This window comes from Phoenix dactylifera, chromosome 10 (genome assembly GCF_051530095.1).
Source record: "Phoenix dactylifera cultivar Ajwa chromosome 10, Ajwa_hap1_PhDact_Kaust_v1.1, whole genome shotgun sequence".
Taxonomy (NCBI): Eukaryota; Viridiplantae; Streptophyta; class Magnoliopsida; order Arecales; family Arecaceae; genus Phoenix; species Phoenix dactylifera.
Window position 1 is genome coordinate 22436530 of NC_143199.1, and position 13403 is coordinate 22449932.

Below are 13403 nucleotides of genomic sequence, written 5' to 3' on the forward strand. Positions count from 1 at the left end.
CAAATTTATAATTTGACTCTTATTAATAAATAAGATTGGAAAATTTGTTCTTCATTCATGTTTTGTATGTGTCCATGAATCGTCCAAAAAATTAATCCATGAATCTGAGGCATGTGTCATTAGGGATTAATTTCTAAATGCTCCTGATCAATAGATCCATCATGAGGGACGATGATCGATCCGCTGAGATTAATGCACAGATCACTTAGTCAGATGGACGAGTCTCGAGTCCACGGTGTAGAGACACTGGAGTGATTATGCAAGTACTTGTTAGAGAACAAGGTACTGAGCGTGACCAAAGATAGTAGTCACATGGATGTCTATCCACTTGTCAGTGACTACTTATGCTGCAGTTGTATGACTGCTCCTTTGACCTGCGATGCCTCAGCTATTCACTATGAAGTTGCTGTAGTTTGACGAGCATGTGAACTTGGGCCCTAGCCATTCGGGTCCTTGTGGTGCAGATTGGCTACAGTAGGTTCATTTTGGAATAGGATTGCATCTAAATGAGATCTATCGACCTTGATAGATTAGGAGTGATCCTATGTGATTTATGAGACTGAGTTCGATAAATTTCTGGCCAGGTATTTTGGAAAAAGAGTTTTCTATATCTCAAACTAGAAGTCATATAAATTTGACATATGACGGATGATTGAGTTTGACGAGATATCCATAATCTCCGTCACGTCGGGATCCATGATAGAGGGACTGTATAATACGCTAACTGCACCTAGAGGTTCAGACATTCTATTCTGCTGAGTTACCACTATATACTGCTAGGTGTTACTAATGGATTGTGAGACTCAAAGGCATTCACTTGGTGATCAGTGAATCCTGAGAGTAGAACTAAAATCGTTTCAGTCCACTGAAAGGAGTTTCAGTGATATTGAGATGGAGATCTCAATATGTCTCACTACCAGTCAGAATAGAACCTATGGGGTCATACATATAGAGGATTTAATTAGTCAGACTATCATAATTGTGATTTGGAATCACAATAGAAATCAATCATCAATATGATTGGTGATTGAATTAACCCACTAAGTATTGGTAAGTTAATGAAAGAAGAATTAAGTAGAATTGATTGCAATTGGATTGCAATTGGGCTGATTTAATGAACCAAATCAAATTGGGTTCGACCCAAATTGATTTGGGTTCATGATTGGGTCAATTTGATTAAACCAAGGTTTGTGCGGATTTTAAAGACCACATGTCGTCGTCGGATGAATATGACTTAAGTCATGTTCACACTATGCGGACTTTAAAGTTCACATGGCGTCGTAGGATGCATGCTCCCAAATCAATCAATTCTCCTAATAAGAATAGAAATCTTAATGTGATTAGAAAATTAATCAATTGATTAAGTGGACACATGTCATGCATCTATGAGCACAAGGATTGGATACTTCGCATAAATTCAAGGGTGGGTTATAGTCCCATACTCCTAATAAGATTAGGAGAGGCCCTAAACCCAATCTATAAAAGGGTAGCAAGGGAGACATTATGAAGGAATTCTCTTCTCTTCCTCTCCACGCCTCCTCTTCTTTCTTCCTCCTTCTCCACGGTAGCAAGGGGTCTTCATCCTCCTCTTCTTCCACGGTAGCAAGGCAAGGAAGATCCACGTGCAAGGTTCCTCCTTCCTCTTCCTCCATCGCGAGCAAGGTTGAAGAAGAAAGGTTCTTCATCAAGGAGGTAAGTTGCAGATTCTTATTTCAACTTATGATAGTCATGAGAGGTCTTTGCAAGGAGCTAGCACTCCGGTAAGACCCATTCTCAGATGATTAGATCCTCGTGTGGATACTTGTAGAGGTCGGATAATTGTACGGCTCAAACAGAAATCTAGAATAGATCATCAGGTTGCAGTGTTCTACACCTACAGAATTTTGAAGATGAGATCTTCAAATCTAATAACTTCTGATTTTATTTCAGTTTTATAAATCTTAATCAACCCTCCTCAGATCCTAATCTCTCCTTCCTAATGAGATCAAAGATCTTCTGGATTTGGATCCAGAAAATTTTTTGAATTCTATGATCCGAGGCACGTTCATACGATGAACGGCGTTCCGTTCGAATTTTGCTGCGAACGTCGCATCGAACGGGGCGTAACTCAGCAGTGGTATCAGAGCCAAGGTTCTAAGGAGCATGATTAGGACTTAAGGATTGATTACCATATTTTTAATCTGATTTTTCAAGGAATTATGCTTGTTGGATTTTCTACGTGCTGAAATTTTAGGTTGCTGAAATTTTCAGCATGCAGATTTTTATTTGCTATGATCTTGCAAATTGTTTTAGAATTGCAATTAGATTAAAATATTTTAAATCAAGTAATGCATGATCTGAAATCCAGAGAATAGCATAATATGTTTAAAGTTTCAGATCTGAAAATATACATAAGATGCATGCAATCATAATGTTCATACTTGTTTAAGGTTATGTTTAAAACAATGTATGCATGAGATGTATGTATTAGTTAAACAAAATTTATTTGCATGAGATGTAAATAAAATCCTTAAACAATAGGACATTTACATAAGATGTAAACTGAAACAATTATGTCATTTACATAAGATGTAATCACATAATATATGAAAGGGTTTCATAATTACATAGAATGTAAATTTGAACCAATATGACATTTACATGAGATGTAAATCGAATGACATATGGTATGGGGTAGATTGTTACATTAGATGTAAATCCCAAGAGACCTAAAACCTTCCTAAATCAATTGAAAGTGAACGATACATTGAGCTAGCCATATTTGATTAATTGATCTAATTGGTGTCTAGGAAAGCTCAAAGGTGGTTACTTAATTAGGACCTTACTCTCTGAGTAAGGGGAGCCTCCCACCTGCTTACCTGGCCAATTGATCGATTATCTCCTATGGAAAGCTCAAAGTTGGAATTACTAAGATCTGATTACCCAATATTAAGTCGATTGGTCTTCCACCGTAGTAGAGTTGCTAAGATCTTTCCGGCATTGATTAGTCTCGGCTGGATACAGTGGGCTAGTTGCATCGAGGGATTGGACCTCTCTATTAACATGAGATGTTGTGAGGTAAAGGTGGGGTTGGGCTCCAATAACTATTAGGTGAGGACCCAATCACAGCTTTATTTTCGCGGGATATACGGTGGGTCTGACTTAACCAAGGAACGGATCCAATAACTGTTAGGTGAGATCCTTATGACTTGGAGACTAGGTTAGCTCAATATACTTACGAAGCATTGTACAAGAGTTGTACACTCATCGTCTATGTATCTCCAATAACTGTTAGGTGAGGTGACATGTAGATTGGTGGAACCGCAGCATCCTACTCGAAACCCTAAGTCACAGGTTTCCGTATCTTTACCAGGGAAATGTGAGAGATCCGAGAAATAGTGGGAGGATTTGATCCAATTTTATTTTAAAAGTTTCTAAAATAAATTAATGTTAAATATAACTTTCTAATTAGAATCTTTACTCTCTGCAGATGTTAATGGCTTCCAACCTGATAGTTCGAATTCTAGATAACAATAGGTTGACCGGACCAAACTATAAAGATTGGCTCCGCAACTTGAAGATTGTCTTGAGTTGTGAAAAGATAGCTTATATTCTTGACCATGAACTTCTGGTGTTACCAACCCGTGCAACCAATGAGCAGCGTGAGACGCATGCAAAATGGTTGGATGACGACAATAAGGTTAGGTGCTACATTTTGGCATCCCTGTCCAACGAATTGCAATGCCAGCATGAGAGCATGAAGACTGCTAAGACCATACTTGATCACCTACAAGAGTTGTATGGTGAACAGAGTCGCGCAGCGAGGTTTGAAATGTCCAAGCGGCTCTTCAAAGCCAAGATGCGCGATGGGCAATCCGTCCATGAACATGGTTTGACCATGATCAAGGATCTTGAGAAGCTTGAGAAGCTTGGCATGACCATGCACAAGGATTTGCAAACGGATTTGATCCTACAATCGTTGCCATATTCATATGGGCAGTTTATTGTAAACTACCATATGAATAAAATTGAATGCACCAAACTTGAATTATTGAATATGTTGGTGACAACTGAGGGAGCCTTGAAAGGTTCAAGGGGCACAATTCTCATTGCTGAGCTAGCTTCTACTTCCAAGAGAAAGTCTACTGGGAAGAAGAAGAAGCCTGCGAAGAAGCAGAAAACCGAGAAAAAGCCGAAGAAGGAAGTTCCTAAGAAGAAGGCCGAACCCAAAGGAAAATATTTTCATTGCAATGAAGACGGCCATTAGAAGAGGAACTGTCCTATCTACATGGAAAACATAAAGAGCAAGAAGGGTGACACGCCTTCTGAAGGTATGTCTAATATGCTCATTATTGAAACAAATCTAACGGTTTCTTCTATTTCCAGTTGGGTTATAGACTCTGGTTCTAGTGTTCACTTGTGCACTACCATGCAGGGTCTAAAAAAAAGTAGAAGGTTTATGAAAGGTGTGATAACACTACGGGTTGGCAATGGAGCAAGAGTTGCTGCTTTTGCTATGGGCACATTTCCTTTGCATTTACCGTCAGAATTTAGTTTGATACTTAGAGATTGTTATTTTGTACCTAGTGCTAGCAGAAATCTGATTTCTGTATCTTGTCTAGCACAGAAATATTATGAATTCAATTTCAATAAAGACTACGTTTCCATTTATTTATGAAATAAACTGTTTGGACGTGGTTTTATGATTGACGGTCTCTATCACTTATATATGGATGTATCTGTGAACGTATCTGAACATACAGTGAGTACCATAGGATCTAAAAGATCTAGTAATGAGATAAATCAAAAGTATTTGTGGCACCTCAAACTTGGTCATATAGGAGAAGACAGATTAACAAATTGGAGAAACATGGGCTTTTGAGTTCATTGACTTCTGAGTCATATCCGATTTGTAAATCCTGCCTTCAAGAAAAAATGGCCAAATTACCCTTTGTAGGACACGGGAAGAGATCCGCTGAAATACTTGCCCTAGTACACACTGATGTGTGTGGCCCATTCGATGTGCAGGCTAGGGGTCAATTTTTCTACTTTATTACTTTTACCGATGATTTCTCACGGTATGGTTATGTCTATCTTATGAGACATAAATCTAAAGCATTTGAAAGGTTCAAAGAATTCAGATTTGAAGTAGAAAAATAGATAGAAAAACTTATTAAGGTTCTTCGATCAGATCGAGGAGGAGAATACCTTAGTGGAGAGTTTTGCGATTATCTCAAACAAAATGGTATAGTTTTACAATGGACACCTCTTGAAATACCTAAACTCAACGGAGTGTCAGAAAGGAGGAATCGAACCCTATTGGATATGGTCAGGTCCATGATGAGCTTCACTGACTTACCCTTATTCTTGTGAGGAGATGCCCTACTTACAGCTATCTACATATTGAATAGAGTTCCCTCTAAGTCCGTTCCTACCACACCGTATGAGACATGGCATGGTAAGAAACCAAGTCTTGGTTATCTCAAGATTTGGGGATGTCTAGCGCAAGTCAAATGACAACAGGCAGACAAGTTAGAGGCCAGGATAATTGGTGCTCGTTTCATTGGATATCCTAAAGAGCCATTAGGATAAAATTTTTACATCCTAGAAGACCATAAAGTGTTTGTGAGCCGACATGCCATCTTCTTGGAAAAACAGTTTATTCTTGATAGAGGCAATGGGAGGAAAATTGAGCTCGAAGAGAAAGCCTCTCAAGAGCAACGAGCAATTGAGCCTAGTGAACCTATTCACATTGAGCCAATACATGAAGAACCTCGTCCATTTCGTAGATCTAGTAAGATCTCCCATCCTCCTGAAAGATACTTAAGATGCTTACAGAAGACATAGAGGAAGAGTTTTTCATGGGAGAAAGAGATCATAGTAATGATCCCAAGACCTACAACGAAGCGATGTTAGACATCGACTCCAAGAAATGGATGGATGCAATGAAGTCAGAGATAGACTCCATGCACTCCAACCAAGTATGGACCTTAGTAGATCCGCCTGAAGGTATAGTACCTATTGGGTGTAAATGGATCTACAAAAGAAAAATGGATTCGGATGGCAAGGTAGAGACCTATAAGGCAAGGTTGGTGGCAAAAGGTTATACTCAGCGCGAAGGCATTGATTATCAGGATACCTTTTCACCGGTAGTCATGCTGAAGTCCATTCGAACGTTGCTTGCCATTGCAGCTTATCATGATTATGAGATATGGCAGATGGATGTGAAAACTGCATTCTTTAATGGATATCTTGAGGAAGATATCTATATGAAACAACCTCAGGGTTTCACTTCCAGTGATCACAAGGTCTGCAAACTGCAAAGATCTATTTATGGACTAAAGCAAGCATCTCGGAGTTGGAACACTCGTTTCGATGATGTGATCAAATCGTTTGATTTCATAAAAAACGAAGAGGAACCATGTGTACAAAAAGGTCAGTGGGAGGGCTATAATATTTCTCATATTGTACGTGGATGATATACTCCTGATTGGGAATGATATTCCCATGCTCACATCGGTCAAGTTATGGTTGTCTAAGAAGTTCTCCATGAAAGACCTAGGTGAAGCATCTTATATTTTGGAAATTAAGGTCTATAGAGATAGATCTAAGAGGATGGTTGGCCTATCACAGAAAATGTACATAGAGGAAGTGCTGAAGAGGTTCAGCATGAAAAACTCTAAAAGGGGATTGTTACCCCTAAGGCATGGGATAAATCTTTCCAAGAAGATGTGTCCCAAAACATCTAAAGAGATTCAGCGCATGAGTAGGATCCCTTATGCATCAGCAATAGGGAGCCTCATGTATGCCATGCTATGTACTCGACCTGATATAGCACATGCTGTGAGTGTCACGAGCAGATATCAGTCGAATCCAGATGAGGAGCACTGGATAGCTGTGAAAAATATCCTTAAGTACTTGAGAAGGACTAAGGATATGTTTTTGGTCTTTGGAGAAGGCACAGAGTTAAAGGTAGAAGGATATACTGATTCAGACTTCATGACTGACCCTGATGATAGAACGTCTACATCAGGATATGTATTCTTATGCAATGAAGGATCGGTAAATTGGAAGAGTTCCAAGCAACCGATTATTGCAGATTCTACCATGGAAGCAGAGTACATTACTGCATTGGATGCTGCGAAGGATGCATTCTGGTACAAGAAGTTTGTCGAAGAGCTAGGAGTCATGTCATCAGATGCCATAACCTTTTTCTGCGACAACAACGGTGCCATAGCACTGGCTAAGGAGCCGAGGTCTCACCAGAAATCCAAGCACATAGAACGGCGATTTCATCTAATTCGCGACTACTTAAAAAAGAAGAATGTAGAGGTGTAGAGAGTAAACTCCACTAATAACGTGGCAAACCCATTCACTAAACAGCTGAGTCAGAAAAAATTAGAAGTCCATCTTGAAAAAATAGGACCTAAATACATGTCTGATTGGCTTTAGTGCAAATGAAAAATTGTTAGAAGTATGCCCTAAAAGCCAACATGACTTACGCATATTTGTAATCTGGGGCACAAATTTGTAATTTGACTCTTATTAATAAATAATATTAGGCAATTTGTTTTTCATTCATATTTTGTATGTGTCCATGAATCGTCCAAGAAATTAATACATGATGACACATATTCTCAAAGGAGTTGAGAATTTGAAGCATGTGTCACTAGGGATTAATTTCTAAATGCTCCTGATCAATGGATCCATCACGAGGGACGGTGATCGATCCGTTGAGATTAGTGCACAGATCACTTAGTCAGATAGACGAGTCTCGAGTCCACGGTGTAGAGACACTAGAGTGATTATGTAAGTACTTGTTAGAGAATAAGGTACTGAGCGTGACCAAAGATAGTAGTCACATGGATGTCTATCCACTCGTCAATGACTACTTATGCTGCAGTTGTATGACTGGTCCTTTGACCTGCGATGCCTTAGCTATATACTATGAAGTTGCTGTAGTTTGACGAGCATGTGAACTTGGGCCCTAGCCATTCGGGTCCTTGTAGCGCGGATTGGCTACAGTAGGTTCATTTTGGAATAGGGTTGCATCTAGATGGGATCTATCGACCTTGATAAATTAGGAGTGATCCTATGTGATTTATGAGACTAAGTTCGATAAATTCCTAGCCAGGTATTTTGGAAAAAGAGTTTTTCATATCTTGAACTGGAAGTCGTATAAATTTGACATATGACGAATGATGGGGTTTGACGAGATATCCATAACCTCCGTCACATCGGGATCCATGATAGAGGGACTGTATCATACGCTAACTACACCTAGAGGTTTAGACATTCCATTCTGCTGGGTTACTACCATATACTGCTAGGTGTTACTAGTGGATTGTGAGACTCGAAGGCATTCACTTGGTGATCAGTGAACCCTGAGAGTAGAACTGAAATCGTTTCAGTCCCAATCTATAAAAGAATAGCAAGGAAGACATTATGAAGGAATTCTCTCCTCTTCCTCTCCATGCCTCCTCTTCTTTCTTCCTCCTTCTCCACGGCAGCAAGGGGTCTTCATCCTCCTCTTCTTCCATGGTAGCAAGGTAAGGAAGATCCACGTGTAAGGTTCCTCCTTCCTCTTCCTCCATCGCGAGCAAGGTTGAAGAAGAAAGGTTCTTCATCAAGGAGATAAGTTGCTAATAGGTGCATCAAAATATACCTTTTAACAATACCACTTTAGGTTAAATTGTTAAGACTTAAGCATGATTTAGATATTTTTATGATATTTTTTTTAATATGAGCTTTACTTCACAAAGTGTCCAAGTCTTAATTGATTTTGGTGATTTTATTGTAGGAATGAAGTTAAGGAAATTGAATATTCCATTGCAGTCCGAATGAAATGAAACTTGGTGGGGATGAAGTAGACATGTTGAGGTTTCATATGCATCAAGAATCAGGTCAATTGGAGCTCCAGAGAGAAAGTTATGAGGTTGCAAAGTCAGGTTTCCCTAAACCGCCAGCTTGGGCCATGACAGATCAGACCTTTGTGTAGTATTTTGATGATTTCGGAAGCTACAGAAGTCCAATTGAGATGATTCAAATTTTGTTGGAAACTAGACTTCTATAGCTTTTCAATAACTATAAGAACGCAAAATTCGAAGATCATATGCGATCTGGAGAGCCTCCCGAACTTCATGCTGATGTTGGTGCTTGAGGGTAAAGTCGGAAAAACGCATGCAAACGTGTCTAGGTTGTGTTTCCTAGGATTTTTAGCCCTAAAACCATATATATACTTGGAGGAGCACGCCGTCCTGAAGCAAGAAAGGCTGCATTACAAAGAAATTATTAAGAGGAGCCAAAAATTCATGGAGAGCTAATTCTTTGGTGAAGCTAGGGATGAACTCGCTTGGATGATGGTAGTTTTATTTATATTTGATCTATGTAATAGATTCTCATGTTGATACAATTCTTGTTTATCATTTCTCATCAATAGATCTTTCTTGTGTTGGGATAATCTTGAACCTATTCTTTTCATAGATTCAGCAATGTCTTTTTCTATAGAATTGTTGAGGTACTTGATTATATCTAGATTTGATTGTTTATCCAGTTAGTGTGATTTTTTGCTGAAATATTGCCATTGGGTATATTTTTGTCTTTGAATCTGAGTCTAAAAGGATAACAATCCTTGGTTTTAAAAGAGAAGAATGATTTTCTAGAATTACCACTATAAAATTTTGATTGTAATGCTATATCTTCTGATTAGAGAATCTGGTGCTATGATCTCTAATTGAGTTATCCAATGGATCAAATATGAATGGAATTATTTGATTCAAGTGAGGAATTTTCGATGCTTTGCTGCCATTAATTCTGGTCACATCTTTTCACTACTACAATCTAATTGTCAATTTACTTTTAAACATTCACATCATATTTTACTGCTTTGATATTTTCTTTTAGTTTTGTAGTTTCTTTTAGTGTTCCTACCTTCTCCCTGTGGAATCGACACCCCAATATATATTGCGATAGCCACGTTATTCTTTGGGCGTAATCAAATTTTGGCGCCGTTGCCGGGGAGAACGGTATAAGAAGCGCTTCAAGGAATAGGTTTGCTGAATTAATTCGTCAAAGCGGTAACCTCGTTCCTTCTTTTTTTTCCTCTTGCTTTTTGTCTTCAGTTTATTTCATTTATAGCTTTGATTTGATTGTGCCCAAAAAAAAACAAAAAAAAAATAAAAATAATATACATATATTTTGTGTTGCATGCGTAGGCATAGAGACGAGTTAGGTAGATTTGCAAGAAGACCGAAATTAGAACCTGACACTTTTTCTGTGAATTTGCCCGATACGCCATCTCATTCTAACACCATGAGCAATCACGAAGATCAGCCCATTAGGACTCTCCAGGAGTATCTCCATCCTACTCGCATAGCCACACCATCATGCATTATGTTTCCACCCAATGTCCCACAACAGGATTTTAAACCAGGAATGATACAGTTACTTCCTACCTTTCATGGTTTAGAGAATGAAAATCCTTACGTGCACATTAGAGAGTTTGAGGAGGTAGTAGCGACTTTTCATAGTCAACCCGGTACAATAGATGCAGTTAGACTTAAGCTTTTTCCATTTTCTCTAAAAGATAGAGCGAAAAGTTGGTTGTATTCACTGAGACCACGGTCAATAGGATCTTAGGATGAGATGACACAGATTTTCTTTAACAAATACTTCCCCCACCATAAGACCAATGGTTTGAAGAGACAGATTTCAACCTTTGCACAAAAGGATAGTGAGACTTTGTATCAGGTGTGGGAGAGTTTTAAAGATTTGTTAAACTTGTGTCCTCATCACGGCTATGAGAGTTGGCGTTTAGTTAGTTACTTTTATGAGGGACTTATACCTAGAGAGCGCCAATTTTTAGAGATGATGTGTAATGGTGAGTTCTTGCAGAAAGATCCGGATGAGGCCATAGAGTACCTGAATGACCTAGCTGAGAAAGCTCATACTTGGACAGAATCTAGTGCGACTGATAGTACTAGTAGGTCACGACCTACAGCTACTCCTTCTAGTGGAGGAATTTACCATCTTAGAGAGGAGGATAATCTCAAGGCCCGGATAGAAATTCTGACTAGGAAGTTAGAGGCCTTAAAAACAAAGGATACAAAGGTTACACATACTATTTCTCGTGTTGAGTCCCATGGACCCTGTTTTGTATGTGGTGGAGTGGATCACCTAGCTCAGGATTGTTCCACATTTGCTGAAATGAGGGGTGTGTATGAGGAACATTGTAATGCCTAGGTATGTACAAGAAGCCTTTTACACCCTTTTCAGATACCTATAATTCTGGTTGGAGGAACCATCCTAACTTTAGTTGGAAATCTGACTCGCAACATCCTACACAACCACAGCTGCCTAGAGCTTATTCTACACCTCCATACCATGCCCCATCTTCTAGGAATCCTTTAGAGGACACATTACATGCTTTTATTGAGGCTCAGAATAAGACAAACCAGAAGTTTGAATCAATGATTACTCAGGTGGTTGAGGAAAATAAAGAGATTAGGAGTCAAGTGTCTAAGTTGATTAGTACTTTAACCGTAAATGAGCGAGGAAAATTCTCATCCTAAGCTCAACCCAATCCCCAAGGTCAGCATATGGCACAAACTTCTAACCCTTATAGGCAAGATCTTAAGGAGGTTAATTCCATAACTACTCGAAGTGGTAAGGTTATAGAAGGGGTTCCCAAGCCTAAGGACACACAAGAGAAGTTGAGTAGTGATGTAGTTGATGTTCCAAGAGAGGAAGAGATAGTGAAGAGTCCAGTTAGAGTGCCATTTTCTCAAGCTTTCAAGTCTACCTCAAGAGTTATGGACCATAGTGGCGAGATCCTAGAGAACCTAAGGCAAATGAAAATTAATCTTCCTTTGTTACATGTGATAAAACAGGTTCCAACTTATGCAAAGGTCCTTAAAGATTTGTGTACTGTAAAAAGAAAACACCATATTAAGAAAACAGCTTTTCTGACGGAACAAGTAAGTGCTTTGATTGAATAGAGAATTCCACCAAAATATAAGGACCCAGGATGCCCCACAATTTCTTGTATTATTGGGAATCATGAGTTTGCACAGGCCTTACTTGATTTGGGAGCTAGTGTCAATCTCATGCCTTATTCTGTTTACTTGCAATTGGGATTAGGAGAGATCAAACCCACCTCTGTGGTCCTACAGTTAGCTGATCGGTCAGTAAAGATACCAAGAGGGATAGTTGAGGATGTGTTAATTCAAGTTGATAAATTTTACTATCCTGTTGATTTCTTGATTCTAGATACACACTCTGTTGTTATTTCTGAATCAAAAATCCTAATTATTTTAGGTAGACCTTTTCTTGCCACAGCTAATGCTCTTATTAATTGCAGGAATGGATTGATGAAGTTGTCCTTTGGGCATATGACCCTTGAGGTCAATATCTTCCACATAAGCAAACAACCACAGGAGGACGATGAATGTCACCAAACTTACCTGATAAACACACTTATGCAGAGGAAGCCATCACAAAACATGACCCCGATCCTCTTGAAATATTTTTTTATTAATTCTGGGTTTGATAGCACATTTGACTCTAATGATGTTACTAATATTTGTGCTGTTTTTGATTCATCTCAGGATTATGGGACGAGGACATGGCAACCAAGATTTGAGGAGCTGCCCTTGATGCGAGAACAACCGAAGCCATCTACCATTGAAGCCCCAAAAGTCGAGTTAAAGCCACTGCCTAAGGGTTTAAAACATGCATTTCTTGGTCTAGGTGATACCTTTCCTGTAATAATTTCTTCTGACTTAAGTGCATCACAAGGTAAAAAATTACTCACAACTTTGAATGAGTGTTCGTCCGATTCCTGTTTACTTAAAAATATGCTAAACAGATCGTTATTAGAACCGACAAACAAAGTTTAATTTAATTCTACTCCTACCTTTTCTACTCGAAGAATAGTGGTTGTAAGAGGTCGATCCACAGGAAGGCAATTTGAGTTGCTTAAAAATAAAAACATTCACTCGGATTAAAAATTGATTTTTCATTAATAGAAGAAAAACATTACGTCGGGGATGTTGAATATTTTCTAATTGAAAATAAACAAAAGGAAGAAAGAAAACTTTGCAATTGAAATTGGATGCAGAGTAGGGGTCGATTTCTAAAGACAGAATATAAATTAAAATCACCAGTCAAATAGCAACGATTAATTTCAGAGTTATTTTAAAACTAAGGATTTCAGAATAAATTGCAGAGATTAAACTAAACCTAGAGCATGGATTGCATAAAAGAAAATTAATATATTGTATATAAAGCAAACATTAAAAAGATTGCATAAAAAAAAAGGAAATTAAACTAAACCTAGAACACGGATTTCATAAAAGAAAATTGATGGATTTCATAAAAAGAAAATTGATTACAAGAACATAAAACAAATGAAATAAAAGGAACAA

General features: G+C 38.4%; 1 non-coding gene across 1 annotated transcript; it reads right to left on the reverse strand.

Annotated features, from left to right (window-relative positions):
• Positions 1-10670: 10670 nt before the first annotated feature.
• Positions 10671-10778, reverse strand: LOC120109513 (small nucleolar RNA R71). Its single transcript, XR_005510372.2, has one exon. It is a non-coding gene; the product is annotated as a small nucleolar RNA R71 (small nucleolar RNA).
• Positions 10779-13403: the final 2625 nt, after the last annotated feature.